A 21878-nucleotide genomic window follows, 5' to 3' on the forward strand; every position below is an offset into this window, starting at 1 on the left:
AAGAATCTGGAACTTCACCACAGTGTTTGTTTGACCCTTTTCAGCCTTGAAATTTACTATTTGCCAAATGTCGTTTCAGTTTATAGGAGTGTTAAGGCTCCTCTAGTCCTCTGTAAAGAACTGACAGCTCCATGAAGAGATGCTTTTAGAATCTTGCTGGTCTAATTTATGCTGCAACTTATTTTAGTTACTCAAAATTTTATTCTCTCTGGGTAAAGTTTCCAAATATTCTAAACATCCTTGTGAAACAAATGATGTCAGTTTTTCATGCTTTAAATACACAGAGGTAGCTCAGAAAAAATGTAAGAGGAGATGACTTACTTGGAAACAAGGTATTCCCTGTCTTCTCTATGAACTGGCTCTTCCTTCTTTTAGCAATACAAACAGTGCCAGCTTCCCCAGCCATGTGCTCTCTGCCCTTATATACATTAAAAACACTGAGAGATCAGGTATGGATAGCTTTTGTCTAATTTACGGAAATCCTTTCTGGCTTTGCAGGAGAGGTAATTCAAAACCACATGGATCTACTGATAAAATGACTCTGAACTTAGGCTGGACCATAATTTAGTTGTGCAATGCTTAAACTCTACTACAGAACACATGCAGCATCTAGAACAAATGGACATATTTATTTTGAACCATTCTGATTATACAGGTTTAACACATTCGAAATTAAAGAGTTTCTAATCACCTTCTCAAAATTAGTAATACCTCAAGAGAGACAAAGATCATGCTTTCATCATGCAGCCACTGTCTCTATTTTTGTCTGCAGACACCATGCTAATACGCACATCATATTATTAACAGCAGAACCAATGAAATAGAAATTCCCATGGACTTCATGCCAAATAACTATAAAAAGAGTGTATAAACACTATCAAAGTACCAAATACTTGAACTGTATCCTTCTACTCTCTATATTGGTAATTTTCATGGATTATGATTCTTAGATTAAGATATATTTCTGTAGAATGACGGGATCTTGCTCTGAACTGAACCAGTCCATATATTTTTAATTAAATGGTTAGATTGTCCAGTGACAACATTTTTTTAAAGGATACATTTAATTCTTTTCACCCAGGTCTAGAACTACCTACCTTGGAAAAACAGGTTTACTGTGAAAAAGAGATCTTCAAGAGAAACAAAAACTTCCTGAAATTCCATGAGAAACTACCTTGGACAGTACTGGCTAAGAGAAGAAATACACTAGCCTGAAAGGCTTTGTGAAGTTTGTGCTTTACAGACATGGATTCAGTGGTAAAAAGCAGGATTTAAACAGTTTGTGCAAAAGAGAATGAATCTAATTTCTCACTGTGGAATAGGACTTAGAAGTATTTTACTCTACTTCTAAAATATAGCAAAAGTATTTTGATTTCATGAGAACTGAGTAAATTAGTTCACACTGACAAAATAAGCGATGAAAGCTGTACAGGCATGTAGAAGAGCACTAATTGGAATGTTTATGTTTTCTACATCTCCATGTTTGCACTCAGTCACAGTATGTACCTCATGCCACAACAATATTGTTGGTATTATGTAATATAATGTCTGATTATAGACAGTTATTAAAATAACCAATCCAACTAGAAATTAAATCTCAACATGACAGAGCATTGTCTGTAATTACAACACAGCTCTACTTCCACCCACGTTAGGCAGAGCTGCCCAAGTATCCTAATGCAGCAGTTAATCTTTATTAATTGTATATTAAGGAAGATTCCTATGACAAATTCAATATTGAAATTCAGACTATAATCAAATGGTACATCATCTTAAATCAGCCTAAAATGAACAGCAACTGCCAAATGATGAATTCAAGAGTAAGCTGCCTGTAGTGACAGGTAATGTGTCCCAGTTACTTGCAAAACCAAATGCCACTGCTCTATAATAAGCCAACTTCTGTAAAAATACTACCACAGCAACCACCAAGATGGAACTTAAATAAAATGGAATAACATTTGTGTCTTATCACTCTGACTACAAGTTATAGTAACTGCATCAGAAAATTAAAAGTGATAACCACCTCCTTACTACAGGAGAGTTCTGGGACATGGCCTACATCCCAAACAAGGCAGTTTGCTGACAACTCGCAGGCAGGAGTTGGTTGTGCTTTGGGTGATGCTGTCCCCAGCCCTGCTGGAAAAAGCAGCTGCCTGATGCAGATGTGTAAAACAAAGTAGAACCTGGAAATTCCTTTGCAAAGAAGGAGCACCCAGGAGGCTCAGAGAGGAAGGGTGAGAGATACTTGGGCTTACTTACAAGCCAGACCACCACCTTGCTCTAGTAGACACTGAGCTCAGCAGGACCTGAAGGGCTCCCACAGCTCAAGACAGCAACAAACAGCACCTGTGACTTGAAGATTTAGCCATCTAAACCAGGGCATCAGGGGTTTAGAGAAGTAAGTTCTGTGAAGTTGGTAGAAGAAATCTCCAAGAAGGATCTATTTTTACAAAAACAATCAGTAGCTTAAAAGAGACTTATACTGGAATAATAGATAATTGAATTTCCTCCTCTTTCTTCAAGTCTGCAGGTTCTTTGGTCTGCTCTAATTTTTCCCTCTTCTGGACCTTAAAATCCAAAACCTAACAGAAGTATACAGTAGAATTAGACAATTCAGATGCACAAACAAGATACATTGGATAAATCTGGTTTAGACTAGATACATAAGACTTAATGGTATATAGAGGGCTAACCAGTATTACCTGAAATCAAGGTTGGAGAAGGTAAACCACATAAGCCATGCAATGTTATGACTTCTGAGAACCAAGTTCAGAATTTTTTTTCAGATAAATTAAGTACAAAATGAGGCAAGATTAGAGTCTGACTTGTCTTATTCAGGCACTGCTTATCTCTATTTGACTACTGCCCCTAGCAAGAGAATGGAATTGGCTGGAGCCACTGCCCCAAATAAAATAATCACTTCTAAAAGATTAAAGAAGCCATTAACATGGATTGACTTTGTCCCAGCAGAACAGAGCAATGCAATCTGCTCAGTGGTGGTGATCTGGCAAGGACAAATCAAAGTAATCTGACACCCAAGCAGAAAGACAGGGACTCACACATGCTGAGTGCAGTGTCCAAACTCACAAGGACTTCTGAAGTGACAATGGTTCCAAAGGAAAAATTCTGTATTCAAAACATGGATACTGCTGCTTCTCCATGATCAAAATGGATACTTGTACAATTCTCAGCAAGAATCCCAAAGGTTTTACTAATACCATACTTAATTCTCAAAAGCTTAAATAAAATCCAGTATGCACAGAGGAGGGCGGAGCTTAGAAAAAATTTGTGCATCAGCTATAGAGAGAACTGATGAGCTCAGCAATAGTTCAAGAGCCTTAAGACAGTTTGGAAGATCAAGTCCCACTTCTGAAAGGAAGAGACAAAGAATCTGTGTTCAAGCAGAGACAGACATGGAAACTATATTCAAGCAGAGACCTCTGGCAGTCAGAGACAAAAAAAAAAAAGAAAACCAAAACAAACCACCCCAAACAACCAAACCAAAAAACCAACCCCCCAAAAAAAAAAAAAAACAAAAAAAACCCCCCCAAAAAAACAAACCAAAAAACCAACCCCCCAAAAAAAAAAAAAAACAAAAAAAACCCCCCCAAAAAAACAAACCAAAAAACCAACCCCCCAAAAAAAAAAAAAAACAAAAAAAACCCCCCCAAAAAAACAAACCAAAAAACCAACCCCCCAAAAAAAAAAAAAAACAAAAAAAACCCCCCCAAAAAAACAAACCAAAAAACCAACCCCCCAAAAAAAAAAAAAACCAAAACCAAATAACAACAACCAAAAAAAAAGTGCCCCCAAAACAACACAAGAACTGGACAAATTAATGCTTGAAAGTAGGAAAGAAAGATTTGTGAACTCTAACTTTGGTTTTCTGCTTATCCATGCACAATCCAGTCTGTTTACACTTATTTGGTACGAAGGTTTGCTTGAAAGTAAACATTTTTCAGAAGATATTGCATTTGTTTTTGTTTAAATTAATCCTGAATTAACTCAAAACTGTCACATTTGTAGACACACAAGTGCTTAGGCCTGTCTGAGTGCAGTATGTGTGAACCCTCTGTCCAGAAGCTTGACCTGACACATCCATACAAGGTACGGAGATGATGTGAAAACTGAGATAACACAGAAGTGGGAGGCTGGGAAAACCTGGAAAAATGAAGGCAATAAAGAAGGCAAGACACGAGACAGAACTATCACCATGAGAAGGAGGGAGAAAAGCAATACTTCTATAACAAACTATGTTTCATTACTCCCTGTTGCTGTTGAGAAAGTTCTTTGCAGGGAATTTCAAACCTAAGGTTAAGCTTCAAAATTAGAAACAAATCCATTAAATGAAGATACCAGGGCAAATACAATGTCCATGCTGCAGTGCTACGGACTGGGACTGCACTCTTGGGACTCCTTCACAATCACAGCGTACAATGACAGAAAACTTAATCTATAGTCATGCAAAATTAATCTCTATGAGTATTAGTATGAAGTATTTTAGAGGGTATTTAGCAACTCAAAATTAAAAATACAGTTCACATGTACTTAATTTTAGGATAATGTTCAAGACAGATGCTGTGGTTCCAAATCAAAGCTACAGACCAGTTTCTCATACTTTTCATGCATACATGGTAGAGAGTAATTATTTTCAGCTCCATTCAATTTGCTTCTTTAATTTGCTGAAGGTCTCCCCAAGCACTTTTGTGGACCTCATGGGGCAGGGCAGGCAAAAGCAGTAGGGAATAACCTCTCAATCCAGCACCGCTGCCAAGGAAGTGTTATGTGTAACATACTTCCAGGGGAGAGAGAATTCTGTGTAAACAGTTTGGTTTAAGCAATGTAGGGACAGTGAGAAGCTCTACAGCAAAAGCAGGGACAAAATCTGACTCACCATGATAGGCTCTGCTTGCAAAAGTCTCCCTTCTCTCCTGCATGCCCTAATTCATTTTGGTGAAGCAAACAAGGCAGGCATCCACAGCAGCAAACCCACCTTCTCCCTGGAGAAAGGACAGAGAAGTCAAGTCAACAAGGAAAAGGCAGTTCAGAGCATGAATACCAGCTACACAGCAGCAATTCAGCAAACATTGTTCTGCTCACTGCCCTGACCAAGGGGGTCCCTGGGGATCTTCTGTTCAAGCCTCACAATGGGTTACACCATGTTATTACAGAATGAACTGCTAAGAAATACAAAAGCAAAGAACTGAGCCCCAGACAGCTTCTGCAGTGACACACTAACAGCAGCATCAGTTTAACATGGCAATGATATGGATGCTTTTAGGAACTTATGCAGCATGCAAGCTTTAGGAAGCACAGGTAAAGGTTGATTTAATGAGTAACAACGCATCATCCATCAGCTCTGTGTAGTCACAGGCAATAGGCATGTTGGTAGCCTGTTAATAATTTTAGTTGGTTTCTTTGGTTGGCTACACTTAATTGTTGCCAATAAGAAAACAAATTAAAATTTTTGTTTTCTTCACCACATCCTTATGCTCAGCTTTCCAAAACAACTATCTGGCAGATGTTGATTTGAGGGGTGGAGGGGATGTTTATAGCTACTCACAGGAATGAGGTAGGTAGGCCCCTTCTTCTGTTGCTAATATGTCTGCCTATTTAGGAAGGCAGGAGGCAACTGTCCAGCTGATTTACTTCTGATTTTGAATCTCTGCAGTATCATGTGCCTGTGAGGATGGAGAGAAGAGCAGAACAAGTTTTACTGTTTTATTCCAAAAGAGACACTAATTTGCTGTTCTGCATCCATTTGTCATACCCACTACACACCCTGACCCGGGAATAATTTTCTGTAGCATTATTATGGAAAAAAATAATTCTATGCTATCTGCATCAGATGGGAGCTTCTTAGGAATCCAGCCCCCTTCCTGTTTGGCTTAGATAAACAGAGGAAACACACCTCAAAATCAGTTTAGAGGACTGGTTTTTTACCAGTTTGACCAGCTCTGTCTGTGACAGAACTGAGTAAAATACTCCAGTAGATCCAATAGATTTAGTCAGTTTCTACTTATGAAAAAATTACCTGCAGATTGAAAACTACTCATTTTGTTAAAAAGAAAAATAATATGATTTAAAAAAAAAACAGTAACCCCAAGACCAACAAGCACTGTAGACTGATCTAAAAGAATCCTCAAAATTAATTAAATTAACCATGAAGCATAGACCTACATGGTTTAATGAGCTTTATCTCAAGTGGTTTGCATCCTGACTAGATATATTGTAGTTTATATAGCTTTGATCTGCTTGACCTGATAAGAGAGCAAAAATGACCGGCACATACTCTTCTTTTACAGCCTGTTTAGCAATGCTGTGACCAAATAACATTTTTTCTTTGACACTGATTGGTTTTCTACTAGTCTATGCATCATTCATCAAAGTCTTAAAAGATAATCTAAAGTTTTTGGGGCTTTCATTCTTATAATTTTTAAATACTAAGAATATTAATTGTGACATCACACAATTCTTTCAAGTTATATCCCTCCTAGTTACACTTTCTCCTTTATTAAAAAGAAAATCCAATCCACTCTTTTCTATTTTCTTTTTCCACTCTTTTAGCTGTGTTTTTTCCAAGTATATGCTGTTGCACAAATTGATTTCAACATAACACACCTTTGCTGGACATTTTAAAAGCCCTTAGACACCACCTGCTCCACAGGCTGAGCTGAGCTCACCTGGTGAACTCATGTCAGCCACCTAGAGTATTAAGTTCACTATTCTTTAGAATTGCACTGAAAAGGGAGAACAACCATGGTTACCTGACCAGAAAGAGCTAAATAGTCTCCATATTCATATACAGAATATTTGCAACTAGTGGTGGTGGTCACAAAACCAACATATTGAAGATTTAGAAAATGAAGATACAGCTCGCGCTGTTGGGAACTTACATGTACATTTTAACAAATTTCTACTGGTAGAAATTTTTTAAAACTTTACTAACATTTTTTACTAAAGATAACACATCTTTAATTCTCAACATTATAGGAAACAATCCAAAATGCCAAATTGAGACATTTTAGAGAGAGTTAAAATCCAGATACTTTTTTCATTCTTGCCAAAGTCTTTACTTCAAACTTCTAGACTGAAACATTACCCAAACTTCACCTCAGTTTCACTGTAGTGTTTTTATTGTTATGTGCAGATTGTACAAGTACACACAATTATAAATGAAAAATTGTGCTCAATATCTGAGTTCATCTGATTCCTTTGCAACAGCAGCATTTCCTTCACACACACATTACAGCCACACCCACAAATCACTGAGAGCAACTGATGCATCAGTAATGCTCCTGTCTGTCCTGGTGCCCTCTCATCCTGCCCAGCTGCTGCACACCCACAACTCAGAAACAGCACACATGGAAGGACTTCTCAGAGTGTCACTGGCCATCAAAGTGCCCCTTGGTCTCTCTGAAGGCCCAATATAAACAGCTGTTCCAATTGCAGAAGTTAAAAGATAGTCAGAACAAATATCTCTTTAGATAGTAAAAACCTGAAGGAAAAAAATTAATACATAAGGGGCTGCAGAGACAAGTCCCTTGTGGTTTCTCTGCCTCCTGTTAACACCATCCCTGAATGTTTAAATGCATCCACTGGGTAATAAAACAGAGGTTAGGAAAAAGAGAGAAAGAATATTGGTGTCATCCTAATTGGGTTTAATTCCTATGACAACACAAATAATGTGCATGGAGATGCAAAATGTGTCTTTCAGTGAAGAGGCTAGAGCAAAAGCCATAGCTTCTTACAAGTGTGAACTACAGATTTAAATGAAATTGTAATTGCCAATACAAGCAATGAATTTGACCTCAGTCAAATTCAATTCTACATTCAGCTATTTGATGATTCATCCATAATGAAAGAAAAACAAATGGCACTAGAGTCAAACTGAAACAACCACAAGAAAATTTTTTCTGGAAAGAACATGAAACATTTGCAGTAAGTTCCTATAAAGGTTATTAATACTTTCAAAATTCAACCTGAGTCTTCTTTATGGCATAACCAAAATGTGACGATCTCTGATGACTCATGAAGGGTTTGGTGACAGAAGCAGTATCACCAAGATACTGGGAAGCTTTCTGTACCATCATCCCTTTAGCTCCCAGAGCACATGTCACTTTGAAGCAGATGTCTGGTTATGTGTCAGCATCTGTAGTAACAGCATGAAGTCACAGAAAACACAGCAAATGTTTGACTGGTCAAAAGCTAGAGACACCTTTTCACCTTTTTAATCAAGACCTTACGCATAGTTCTTTATCACAAAAAACAAAGGCATTTCTCCAGGCCCATGCTAGAAAGATACCAAATCTCAGCTCTCAAGCTGATCAATTATCTACATTCTACATTCATCTTCTGAAATAAGATAGGTACAATCTGAATTGAACCAACAGTGGATGTTATCCCCAATCTCCACCTATCTGCCTTACAGCACTTCCCCAGCAAAAGCAGTCTGCAGTGACTCAAAGGTGATGGTAAACCCCAGAAGGCCAGAACAGGTGGATTCCTTCCTTCTCTGCACCACTGGCTTTGGGCCACCTGGTGACACCTGCTCTGCTGATTGTCTGAGTCGTCTGTAAACATGACTGAGAAGTAAATACAAGACCATAAAGCTTGGTTTTGCCTCCCCAATACTGTGAACACCTACACTTTATTAAACATATTCATCTTTTAAAAACACTATTAAATAAGTAGCTCTTTTTTTTCCCTAGCCACTAAAAGCTCAGAATTCTTAATTAAATGAGAATGTATGTCCTTCATTCATTCATTCCTAGGTGGCAGAATATTAATGACTTTTGGCATGTATATTCCTAATTTCTGATTATTTCTAGGTAACTTATCTGCCCCAAATTTCTGAGAAAAAGCTATTTCTGAACCTTATACACATGCAACCCCCTCCCCCAACAGTAACTGAAAGCCAACAGCAAAGCAAGCTCCAGTCATACAGACACTTCAGTGGTGGGCTGCAGTAGGAAAGCCTATTGCTAGAGAGCTGCACAAACTTTAGTGGAGTGCACTGCTGCTAACAGAGCTACCCCTTCTGAAAGAATACAGAAGTTGAATTGAAGTTACTCTCCTATACTCTGCACCAACCACACAGTTTGATGACTTCACAGGAAAACACAGCCATAGCTTCACCCTTCAAGGGCAACACTTCATCAACTTCATAGGGACAGCTCCACATTTACCAATAATAAATGCAATTTAACTTTAAAAAGAATAATATTTTATTAACTGCAAAGCCACGTCTGGATACAAAACCTGACAAGCTCCTAACCCAAAACTAGATCACACAGTACATATGTAGTCTTAAAGACTCACAGCATAAAGTGCAATCTCCTATTGATTTTAACTTCATCTTGTGAGACCCATTTTCCTTTAAATCCTATTTCACCTAATAAAGCCATTTTCCAGTTGCCGTTCTCCTGATAATGTTAAAAAAAAGACTGACTTAGAGGTTAGTGAGAGCTTCCTATAAAAACTGGGAACCTGCTACTGCTTTACATAATCACAGAACCATTGTTTCTCCTTGAGCAGCTTCTTGGAACTGAGGATTGAGGGAGAAGAAGGGGGCACAATGGCCTGGCTCCCCACCATGGTACAGCTGAGCCATGGGGAGGGCAGAGGGCTGCCCTCAAAGCCACTCAGTTGATCCATCTGTGCCCATCCAGGATTCTTCTGGCAGTTCCTCAGGGGTGAGACATGGGCAGGAGGAAGAATGGTGCATCAAAGACACCAAAATGTGCACAAATCCCTGCTTTCCTCAGTGATTGCTTCTACACCATGAAATGCCAGCAGAGCCAACCTAACCTCTGTGCAAGAGAAGGCAATTAAGCAAAAAGAAAAATGACTAAGGGAAATTCTCCTATGATCTAAATGAGGGGTGTCTGAGTGTGAAAATATATTTTGAACCACAGGCAATAACTCTTCTATCACTCAAAATATGTACCTATAGCCCAGAAGTCAATGAAGGTTTTCCAAAAAACAATTATTCAAAATCTCTTTTTAGAGGAAAAGCAGAAAGAATTAAACCATCTTTCTTGTTTTTCAGAGATGCTCTAAGTGGAAAATATGATGATTATATGATGAGCTGTCACTCGGCTACAGCCCACTCAGTTCTATTACTGCTTGCTCCAGCTCCTTTAACATTCAGTCATCTCAGTTTCCTTTTATACTCATGGCACCCAGGAATTATCAAATGCCCCTTACAACACAGGGCAATCCTTGCCCTCAGAGTCCAAGCTGATTGGATCTCTTTGTGCTTTACTGGAATTTAGGACTGCATTGTGAAAGGGAGTAGGAACCCTGTCTCCGTATTATTTGAATTCCTGCACCACACAGATTTTTCTCTTCTCTTCCTTTTGCTCTCTAGAAGACTGAGGTTACAAAGTATAGCGCACTGTTTGCATATCAAAAGCAGTAGCACTTTACATAAAAACGAGAAGCAGGCACTTTTCTGGTTTCAGTGGCCGAGAGCTCAAGATTTTCTTCCTCTGAACCTGTAACTTCAAATTCAGGTAACTCAATTCATCAAGACTGGTTCAGATAAATATTTTTAAAACTAAGAATTTCCCCACTACCAGTGTTACCTGATACTTCTTTGCCAGAGACATTTTCCTTCCGGACCCTCTTCTTCTGGAGCAGTTAAAGACTTCACTGTTTTATCTGAAAGAACAAATAAGAAACATGCAAACAAGTTCAAAGATCATAAAGAAACAACTTGAAATAACTTATTTGAATGCTACATGATGCCACCTCACTTACTGGGGGGTTTCAACATCTTCTTCCAGCTGGCCTCCTTGGGCTCAGGTGTGTCAGATTTTATTGTTAAAAGAAGCAGGATGACTCTCTGCTCTACCTTACACCAGCTAACAAAAGAGCACATACACAAAGTACTATTCCAAGTTACTGTAGCCTCATGCTGAGGTAGCAACCTTGCCCTAGGTTTCTACATGGAGGTGCCTTTTCTGAAGCAAAAGGTCCAGCCCTGATGTTAACAGACACAAATTGTTAGTGCAGGACAGTGAGCACACCATGAATTCTGACTTGTGACCTTCATCAAGCTCCAAGACACCCAGCCTTGACACTTTATTATTGCACCAGTTTTTCTCAGCAGGAGGCAGAATTGATCCAAGCACAAGCCATGCTACCTGCTGAAGTTAACATGTCCCCAATTGTATCACCCCTAACCTTTATACCCTTGATCAGATCAACTGCTATCGACCTAAAATCACCATCCACCCCACAGAAAGCAGATGGGCAGATGAATACAAGATATTCACAGTTGTGTTTCTGAACAAGACCCTTCCTGCACCTTAATAGGGATGTGCAGCCTAGTGCCTGGCGTATCACAGACAGGTGAGACTAAAGATACAAGCTGTGTTGGTCCCCTGCCCTTTTTACTGATGGTCACATACAGCACTCACTTTGTGAGTGCACAAAGGTTCCAAAATAGGTAACAAAAAGATGCAATCATGTCCCTTCTCCCCCCTAACATGACTGTGAGATGTGACATCAATTTTAATGACTTCCTTGCCTAGAAACGCACCTGGCCACCCACGCAGGTAGACAGAGCCATGAGGTGGGAAGGGAGAATGAATGACTCAGAGAAACCCCAGCTGTTTACCACCACAGTGTCTCACTACTCCCAACACCAACAGCAGTGGGTGGTGCTCAAACTGTCCCTGACCCTGCCAAACCCCTCTTCCACTACTTCCACTTCCCACTATCAGAAATGTTGATGTGTTTCCAAGTCCTACCATGAGCACATTACCAATTTCATGAGGAAGATCTATCTGCTTCAGATGGTTTAAAAGAAAGGTATGCAATTGTCATGCTCAGGAGAATCATGCTACAGTGTGACTGCACTGATTACACATTCCTTTGACCTGTTTATCATTCACTACTCACCCAAACCCCTTGTTAATCCTCAGAGATATCTGATCTGTTTGCCTGTATGTCTTCAATTAGATCATTTAAAGAAACTGCACTGGATCAGAAACAAGATCAGTATTTACAATGAGTCTCAGCAAATGTCCTTCCATTTTCCATCTGTTTTTTACTTAAAGCACAAAACATAATGCAAGCTTATTAAACACAACACGAAAGTGTTGTATGAGTACATTGTTTTTTGCATAGGAATCTTAATCCCCTTGCCTTTTAAAAAAATATTTCCAAATTCTCACACACATTTCTGTACTAATGCTATGTGCCTCACACGAAGCCAGTCCTGCCAGGACCATGTTTGAAGAGAGAAGGAACAGAACAGTGGATGCATAAAGATACCATTGCCATCACTCCTTAACCTTTACAGGACTACCACTCACATGAAGTGCCATGTCCTTTTATTGCCCTTTCAGCAATAAAAGGGAAAACCTCCTACAAGCGTAAGTTTGCCTTGGCTGCTGAAGTCACACATCTTACAGTGAATAGTTCTCTTACATGGTTGTAAAAGCAGAGCCTGGATTTGCTAATTATTTGGAGGAAACTACACTCATCTTTCTACAAGGACTCACTTTTGTGGGTTCTAGATCTGTGCTGATTCTTCCAAGACCCTGAAAAGTTGACATGCTGCACATCAGGTGTTCAGCAACTCAGGTTCCAGTCTGACTGCACCTGCCTGGCTGGAGACAAGTGTGAGAAAAGCAGCCACATTTCAGTATATTAGTCCTGCTCTCTAGCAGTCTGCACCAAACACTGATGAAAGAAAAGGATTTTCCTATAAAATTGCATAAACCAGTAAGAGATAAAAGGCACACAGAACATAAATAAGTACAGACACCTGGCAAAGACCAATGTGATCCAAGGTAGGTTGGAAAACTGCGGGCAGGTTCACAAGAACAATCCCGTTCAGACCAAGGCTGACTGGAAGCATGTGTTAGAAGAGAGCATTTCTCACAGCTCTATTTCTCAAGAAGTATGGAGAAGCAAATTAAAATTCTCAATTCCAACAACATATATAAACCTCTTTAAAAAATATCCTAATTCAGCTGTCAAAACTGTCTTTTATGTCCAGCAGTATCTTCAGGGCAGTCCTGCCTTTCTGTCTGCCTGATGCATTCAGAGGTTGTTGCTGGAGTCCCTTCCTCTTTTCTGTCCTATTTAACTAATGCAATTCAAGAGAATAAAATAAACTATTTCTGCAATAGCAGGAAGGCACATAGTGAACTGTGGAATACCAAATCTACCAATTCACTTTATTGAGTGGATACAAATTCTACCCATAATACTTCTCTGTAACTGACTGACACTAAAACAGAACAAATAATTCAGTAATCACACCTGCACCCAGAACAGTCTGTCTTGTTCAGAACTGAGGTCATCCAGAGAGGAGAATTTGCAGTGCAGCTGCTGTACTTTACATAAACACAGAGCTTCCATGGAAATTTGAATGCTTACTTCACACCCCTCCTCCTTTTTTTTTAATATAATTTTCCTATATCCTTTGGAAAATTGTAAATTTTATGGGCAAATGTGGGGTTTTTCCTAATATGAGAGAGAAATACATCACAAAATTGTTTTCTCTTGTAAACAACAGAATTGTCTGATGATTTTAGTATGATATTAACAGAAAGTTGTTACATATTGCACATCATAAGAAACAAAATTTTAAACTGCTTAACTCTACTTTTTCAAAAGTAGGCAAGACAGAACTTTAAAGGAGAAATGCCCAAAATTTTAGATTAAGTGTTTCAAGCTGACGTTTTATGTTTACATGGTTATAGAGTTTCATCGGCAAAATGACCCAGGATGCCCTCACTTCTTCGCAATGCTAAGTTTTGTTCCAAAAATTACCTTCCTCCTACTCCACATTTTTTATTATGCTAAATAAAATAGTTACTGTTATTTCTCATGTGCTAAATCAATATTATTTTCACAACACCCTCAATGGTTCCCTTTTATTAAGGGCATTCCCCAGTACACGTTTTCTCAGTCCCTGTGAAAACCACATTCTAAACATTTCTCAAACCATGCTGGTATAAAGTATGAAATTCAGATGTGATGTACAGGACAAGCAATTTAACACTGATAGCTACTATATAACAAAGACAGTAGAGTTCTGCAACACAACTACATGTTTCCTAAACCCCAAGATAAGTTCATTACAATATCTATGTGTCTGTGTATCAATAACCTACATCAAAACACAATTAAGCTCTCATTTTGCAAATAGCTCAGTAAGGATGCAGAGCCTTATTTACCCATGTTCCTGAAAAAAGTTGCAAAGGCAGCTGTTTCAATATTGGCCTGTCTAGGTGTTCTACCTGAGCCCAAGTTCCCCTCTGCAGCAAGCTGGGAACCCTGCTTCAGTAAGCATTCTTAGTAGGACCCATTCAAATTCTCATATTTATTGGCAGAACAAGCAGAAAGTTCAACAATAAAAAAAAGGAAGTATATTTGCATATTTCAATGCATTAAAATGATGCAGGACTTCCATTCTTCTCTATTCAAGTTCCTGTGTATGTGTAAAAGAAGATGAAGAAGTAAAATTTTCCATTTCAACCAGGATTCTTAGAAATGGCATCAAAGGATGAAAATGTGTCTCTGCCAGTCCAGCTGTATGTCATCTGTTATAAAAGGTACTTACTAAAATGAGTGGCACAATCACCATTCCCTCAATAACAACGAATCCTTTCTGAAGCTAAAAAAATTACAACATGATTGTTTTGCACTTCTAACAAGAGTTCTTGCATTGCCTCAGCGTTTGCATCAAAGCTGGTAGTGCAAAGAGGAAAGCAAAGCCCATTTTATGAATTGATGTAATCAAGCCCAGCATCTCTCCGGGGTTTTTTGGTTCCTATGGTGGCAATAACATCAACCTACTCTGCCTATTCAGTACAGTATGACAGTTCTTCACCTCTGCTCACACATTTCTCTATTCTTTTCCTCCTGCTTGTACATCCTGACACATTAAGAGCCACTTGCATTTCAATGGGACACAGAACAACACTTGCCTCAAATCCCTCTCCTCACTCTTTTCCTCAATGTTACCAGCTGTCGAGGACAACATCAAAACTTGTCCAGAAAGAGGAAAGAGAAAAATCTCAGGCACATCTAAACACTGTAAAGGGGCCATGAATTTACAGTGGGGATCCCACCCTCTTCAATAATAGCCTGATGTTAAGTGCAGCAGACAGTGCCACACACAGAGCTGATCTGCAAAGGTTCTGGTTCTGTCCAGCCCATGGCAAGGGAGATGTTTCCCTATACGTCTTCAATTAGGGTCAGATGTCAGGGTGCCAATGTTTAATTGACACCCACAGACACCCAGGCTGCAGTTCCAGCAGCAACTCAGTGCTGTGTCCGCCTTCCCACGGCCCAGATGTGCTTCACGGGGCTCCTACAAACCCACTGAGTAACCCTGCTTTTCCAAATCAGTTTCTACACCTGTAAAATCAGACTAATTATACTAATCTTAAAAAGAACTTAACATCAACTGAAGAGAAGTCGATTTACTTGCCATTGACATAATCCAGCCCTGGAATTCCCCATCTAATTAATTCTCTCATCTGAGACACAACATCTAGGCCAGAATACATTAAAGAAAATACATTTACACATGGCAAGTACTGTAAAGCTTAGTGACAAATGTAATCTGTTACTAAAGCCTACCAGCAAGCACACTGTACATTTTGTAAATTTTCCTACCAAGAATTTTCTTGGATCTGCTCTGCTGTATAGCACACAAACATGTAACTGCACAGTAGAAGGCATCAAAACTCATTGAAAAAGATGAAAAAATATCCACCATCAAACCAACCAACCAATTAACCAAACAATCCCACAATCTCTGCTTCTTCCATCTTTTAAACTACTAGGAGAAACTAATAAATAGAAATTTTTATTTTTTTTTTACTTTTTTGCCAAATTAGATCTTTTACAAGGTTTAAGGAAGACATTATGGAGCACCTAATGCAAACTGCAAGAAACGTAACCTTGCCATAGACTGAAAAAATTAAATGTCATGTTAGGGAGTTGTGTACATAAGATTATCACAGACTTCTTATGTTATCCCCTTCATATATTCTTCAGCTGAAGTTGGAGAAATTATTTCCATATCTTCCCTTACAAATGTAGACAATAAGAAAAACATGATTCTCTGTAGATTGTTGCAGACATCTTTTCATTCAAATCCTTTCATTAGGATTTTTCCTGCGGAGAAGCTGAGAAGCTTCAGCAACAAAATGTAAACAATGGTTATCTGCTGCTGCAGAATGCAACAGGTGCGTCTGTGATTGGCCCATCTTGGATGTTTACAATTAATGGCCAACCACAGCCAAGTTAGCTTGGACTCTCTGTCCGAGACACAAACCTTTATTGTTCATTCCTTTCTATTCTTAGTTTAGCTAGCCTTCTGAGATGAAACTTTTCCTTCTATTCTTTAGTACAGTTATAATGTAATATATATATCATAAAATAATAAATCAAGCCTTCTGAAATATGGAGTCAGATCTACGTCTCTTCCCTCATCCTGAAAACCTCTGTGACCACTGTCACAGTAGATGAACTTCCTACTTCAATCCCTAGAACTGATTTTTATTTCCCAACTGTCCTACCCATTAATAAAAAGGAGCGTAATCCCCCCACATCTGCTATAATTTTTGAGCAGCTTACCAGGTAACATGCAAAGAAATGAGCAAATATTTTAATAAGCAGAAGTCAAATGCATTAGAATAAAAGCATTATAAATATAAAAAATAAAAGTGACTTTTTAGGGACAGAAAGAAAATGCTATGCACACATTAAAATGTATATAGACATGACATGTTTATAGAATCTATATGCAACATATGGGTAGATTACATCTATACTGCGTCTATATGCCTGTGTATTATTGATATATTTATACAGATAGAAATATACATACTTTTATCTCTAGATAATATGCATCTCTTCACTAACATCACTACCACCAAATTTTTTCCCCATTTGGGAGAAGCTGTCATTTTAAAACAGAGAACTTGATACACATTTATTCCTAACCCTATGGTAAGACATGCAGTTAGAGCCTAAAGGATTTATTTAATATTCCTCTTACTAGCATCTGACAAACATCTGACAACACAGAAATGTAACATTTCATTTAATTTCTCCACAGGCTGCTTTCATTGAGCCCCAGATATTCTAGCAGAAGAAAGATATTCCACATTTTTTACAGTGGGAAATGGGAAATTTGTTTATAACAAATGGCTCTTGCTTTAATAATTTCTATGAAAAAGAGGCATTAATTTAAAAAAATATCCTAAGTAGTACTCCATTAGTTTGCTTGTCTCTTTTTCTTTTTTTTAATTATTTTGTGTTTTAAGGCACCATGTGTGGCAGAAGCCAGTATGAAATTTTCTAGAGGATATTCCGTATTATCCCCCTAAACTTATCATCTATGTATTCTCCCCCCTCTAGCAGAAAGAAGGTAAATTACAACAGAAGACAAATAGCTCTTTTTAGTGTCATAGCCCATGCATGAAGCAGTATACAACAAAATGCAATGAGAAAAAGTTACAATAATCCCTAAAATGGCTGTAAGGTGATTATGTTCCATTTCACTTCCCAAGCCTTCCAGAAGGATTGACTTTGTACCTTTATTTAACCTGCAGTATCTCAAGCAACTCTTCAGGGGGATTTTCCCAGACAGGATACACACACCCTGTGACAGAGGTGGAAATGACAAAAGGCAGAGTCTGAACAGCCACAGCTCCCCCCACTCCTGGCAGTGGGGCAGGTAAACCTGTCACACGTCCCTTGGCACCTGGGAGAAAGGTGACACTGTCAGGCGTCTTGAACTCCATCCCACTCAGCTTTGTTCCTTTGCCAGTGGCATCCAAAGGGTGTGTAATTACTATCAGGGGAACCAGCCATTTACAGAAGCACTTTGGAAGCACCTGAGACTATACACATGAAGTCTGTCAAAAAATTCAAGGCAACATATCAAAATACACTCACTTGCTGTAGTGTTTGACAAAGTAAAGAGCTCTGGAGTGCAGCACAAAGGTCAAAGTAGAGAACAAAATCCTCAGTAGAACTGCAGATCAAAGTGATTCAAACACAGTGACAAGATGTAAGTAACATGTAATTTAAGGAAGCTCAACATTTAAACATAACATCTTGGCCAATAGCAGAAATCCATCAGAAACTAAACTGAATATGATGGTTATTATTACCTCTAAAGATAAGTATTTGAGCTCTTTTTGCACTTGTTTGTTAGATTGTGTTTTGTCTGAAATGCATATTGTGACCAAGACAGTTGGAGAATGATGAATTATGGGTTTAGAAAGAACAGATAGTGCAATATAGAACCACTATTGCCTCATAATGTTGCCATTTTATTGCAGGGGTTCCATACTGTTGTCTCCTTATCGCAAAGGTTTCAAACCTTCTTGGTGTTTCTCGTGGGCAACTCCTCTGAGCACTGACTCTTCTTCACAAAGGAGCCAGCTGACTCCAGCTCCCTTCTCAACCAGCAACCCCACTCTTTTATAGCACTCTTCCTCTCATTGGTTCAGCTGTGGCCTGGTAAAGTCAGGCCTGTTCCTAATCTTTGGTAATTGGCCCAGCTGCAACTCCTTAGGGGTGAGATTACTTTCTATACTACCTTTATTTTTGTATTTTCTATCCCCCGACACATAATATAGATATTACTGTAGCCTATTAAAGAAAAAAATCTCTTTACCCTCCCTACAAGTGACTGAATACTGCTCAAGGATAAAACATCTCCAAGGCTGACCTGGCAAAGTATCATCAACACTACCTTCCACTGAAAGAAAAAGAATCTTTTTGTTAATTAAAAGACTAAAACTTTGTGTTGTTAGCCAGCTAAGGAAGAATCACATATACAGCAACTTAAATATAATTTGTAAACCTCAGCAAAACATGCCATTCTTCCAGAAAAAATCAACATGTTCCACAGTGATACTGGCAGAGCATCTTTACATATGAATAAAACAGAAATGCATCCAGCATGCACACAGGCCAATGTTCAATAGAAAGATTGTCATCCTGCAGAAGTAAAAACCTGTTCAAGTCATGAACAGAACTGTGCCTGCCTGAATCTCCAACTGAGCAACTATGTCACTGACTGGAAAGACACTGGGCAGCACAGGAGAAAACCAGCCCCAGTTTGAGCAGTCAGAAAATACAATGGGGTTTTACAGCTGGAAGGGAATTGAGCAATAGGCTGGAGACAAAAGAGTGCATCTGACCATAAACAGAGTTTCAAGTACTACAGAGTTCCAGCATTATTATACTAAATTGTAAAAAGAGAGGGTATTGCCTTTTAAAAAAAATTTCCACATAACAAAACTGTAGCAGTGCCTGGGAAAATGAGCTGTGATCTTCAACAAGGTACATCTGTGACGTAAATTAATTGAAAAATTTCATTCTGAGACACAAACTGAAACAGAAAAACCCACCATAAGAGGAGAGTGAGATGCCTAATACAGAAGAAATGAGAAAACAAAATCTCTTTTCTCAAGGAGAAAACAAAATCTCTTTGTCATCTTTCACTCTCTTTTCAGACACTCATCTACCAAAGATGTCAAACAGATAATATGCCAAGGCAGCAACCCAGCAGGAAAGGGATACCACATCCTAACCTCCTGCTCTGTAACTCTGCCTTACATGTGGGGCATCACTGAATTACAGTTCAAACTTCAAATGGAACAGAAAAGCTTTTAACACACTACATTAAACAATAAACTAATTAACACTCGAGCAGATGTGAGGATGCACTGTAGATTATCACTGCAATAACATTTACAAAAGTCACAAATAGCTTCAGCAAAGAGCCAGCTGAGATACACTTGGAATAGGGTAGCCAGATTTTCCTGATGCTCAGGGCAGACCAAGTATTTCAGAACAAAAAACCCAGAACAGGAATCCCGAATTGTCCTCATGATTTGCAATGCGCTTCTCAAGAATCTGTGGTGTTTTTTCCAGACAAAAAAGGTTTCTAGATTAACATGCACATTTTTCTATCTCTAAATCAGAGCTCTGCAATTACTCATGTAACAGGGTAAAGACTGGCTTGGTCCATCTGCTGCCTACTGCAGTGTGGTCCCTTCCCCACCCCCTTTATCTCTACTTAGGTTTCCCAGAACTGATGCACTGGAAATTGAATATGGGAAGAAAGCTTTAATTATGTCTTATATTGCCATTTATGATTTTCTGTCAGAAAACAAACAGTATTTAGGTCAGACAGGATGCCAAGTTCTCTGTCTTAGGCAAGCTGGATTTCTCTGCCATGTGCAAATCTCTTCTGCACACTTGTGGTACATCTGAGCTGAACACAATTCTAGGATCTCCCTGCATCTCAGAGGAACTGTGACTCCAACTGAATGTCCCATGGCTTGATTAGAGTCACTACTGGAATTCCCAGGCAATCCTCCAAAGGCGTCCCAAAGCACCCAGACAAGAACCAGCCTCACACAAGTTCCAGACACAGAAACCCACAGAGAACAAATCACTGGAGCAGGACAGAACACCCTTCTTTGTTAGAGGCTGAACTTCCTAAGAACTGGTCATTCTGACACTGCCTCCAGGAGGGAAGAATTTTCATTCTAGGGATATCAAAATCTTCAGAACACAGATGAAAAAATTCACTATATTAAAATGCTAATTTACTGGTTTTAATTTCCCTAAACTTTAGAAGCTTTTGTGTGTGCTTACCAAGAGAAGAAAATTAAACAAATTTTTCTCTATAGCTTTATCCTCAAAAATAAATAATGCAAGGCTGTCAATATTCTCCACACCCTTTGGAAATTCTCATTCTAGCTAAATGTTATTTTATTGCTGAAGCAGATATTGATCAATATTCCAAGACAGATTGAGCTCCCTATTCAGATTATCCCTATCTCCCTTATAAAAACATTTCCCAACCACAGGAAGGCAATTCTTGTGGGAGAAGGGAAAAAACCCTACCATCTTTCATAAGGGATTTGTTGTCTAGATCAGCTTAAGGGCCTACATCTGTGTACCACTGACTTTTATGAATACTGTCAATGTCACAGTAAAAAACAAAATTCTGCTTCTATAACTGCATGTTCCTCTGAGATATCAAGAAGAAATCATAATTTTAATTCTATGACTTGCTTATAGGGACAGAACAAACATTATAAATAGTATTAGCCAAAGACGCTGAACCACTGACTCCGTGTTTATGACCTGAACAGAGGGATGTCATCTAAGGAATAAACCTTAAAGAGATGTCTTGGGAAAAGCTGAACTATACTGCAACCAGTTCTTCCCTAAAATATTTTAATGTCTCCAGAGGACCAAGAAAATAACTTTTAAACTATAACCTGAAACAAGATTTTTGCTGAATTTGTGTAAATTCTTATGGACTTCCACCAGAGGAGCTGTCTAAGCAGAGCTTTACAACCCACCCCAGTATCTGCACCCTCATGGTTTTATCTACATTTTCTGTCTCAGTTTTCTTTCCTAACAAAGGTTTGCAAATTATTTCCAAACAAAATACCAAAGAACTGTCTGGGCGCTCAATGAAGACATTTGTCCCTGAATGAATGAAGAAAACAAAGAGTAATAACACAGAAATTTGTACTTGGAGACGGCCACGATTTACTCCCCCCATGGACATGCATACTGCAAATGCACAGACAATTAGAGGCAAATGGAACAGCTTGCAGAATCAAAATCTACCTGAGCAAGGCTTCCCTTGACCTTGCAGGCACTTGTCAGACTCAGTTGAGGGCTGTAAGCACTCCCATCCTAAAATGCTGCAGTGCTGCCTGACTAGGACGGGTCACACAGAGCAGGTTACTGACAATTGCAGATAATGTGCAATTCAGCTGCTTGATTGTAAGCACATAAGGTTTCCTACAGAAGAGCCCTGCTGGAGTGAGGTTTTCAGCAATGATCACTGCTGA

General features: G+C 38.8%; 1 protein-coding gene across 3 annotated transcripts in view; it reads right to left on the bottom strand.

The window, feature by feature from the left end:
* The window catches only part of OTUD7A (OTU deubiquitinase 7A), a 100683-nt gene that overhangs the window by 53270 nt on the left and 25535 nt on the right, over positions 1-21878 (bottom strand). For all 3 annotated transcript variants that reach the window (XM_031061046.1, XM_005425856.2, XM_031061045.1), the window contains exons 2-4: positions 10590-10665; positions 5564-5681; positions 4895-5000 (exon numbers count right to left, since the gene is read on the bottom strand). The gene's annotated coding sequence lies outside the window, so the exon portion shown is untranslated. The remainder of the gene's footprint in view (positions 1-4894; positions 5001-5563; positions 5682-10589; positions 10666-21878) is intronic.

This window comes from Geospiza fortis, unplaced genomic scaffold (genome assembly GCF_000277835.1).
Source record: "Geospiza fortis unplaced genomic scaffold, GeoFor_1.0 scaffold317, whole genome shotgun sequence".
Classification (NCBI taxonomy): domain Eukaryota; kingdom Metazoa; phylum Chordata; class Aves; order Passeriformes; family Thraupidae; genus Geospiza; species Geospiza fortis.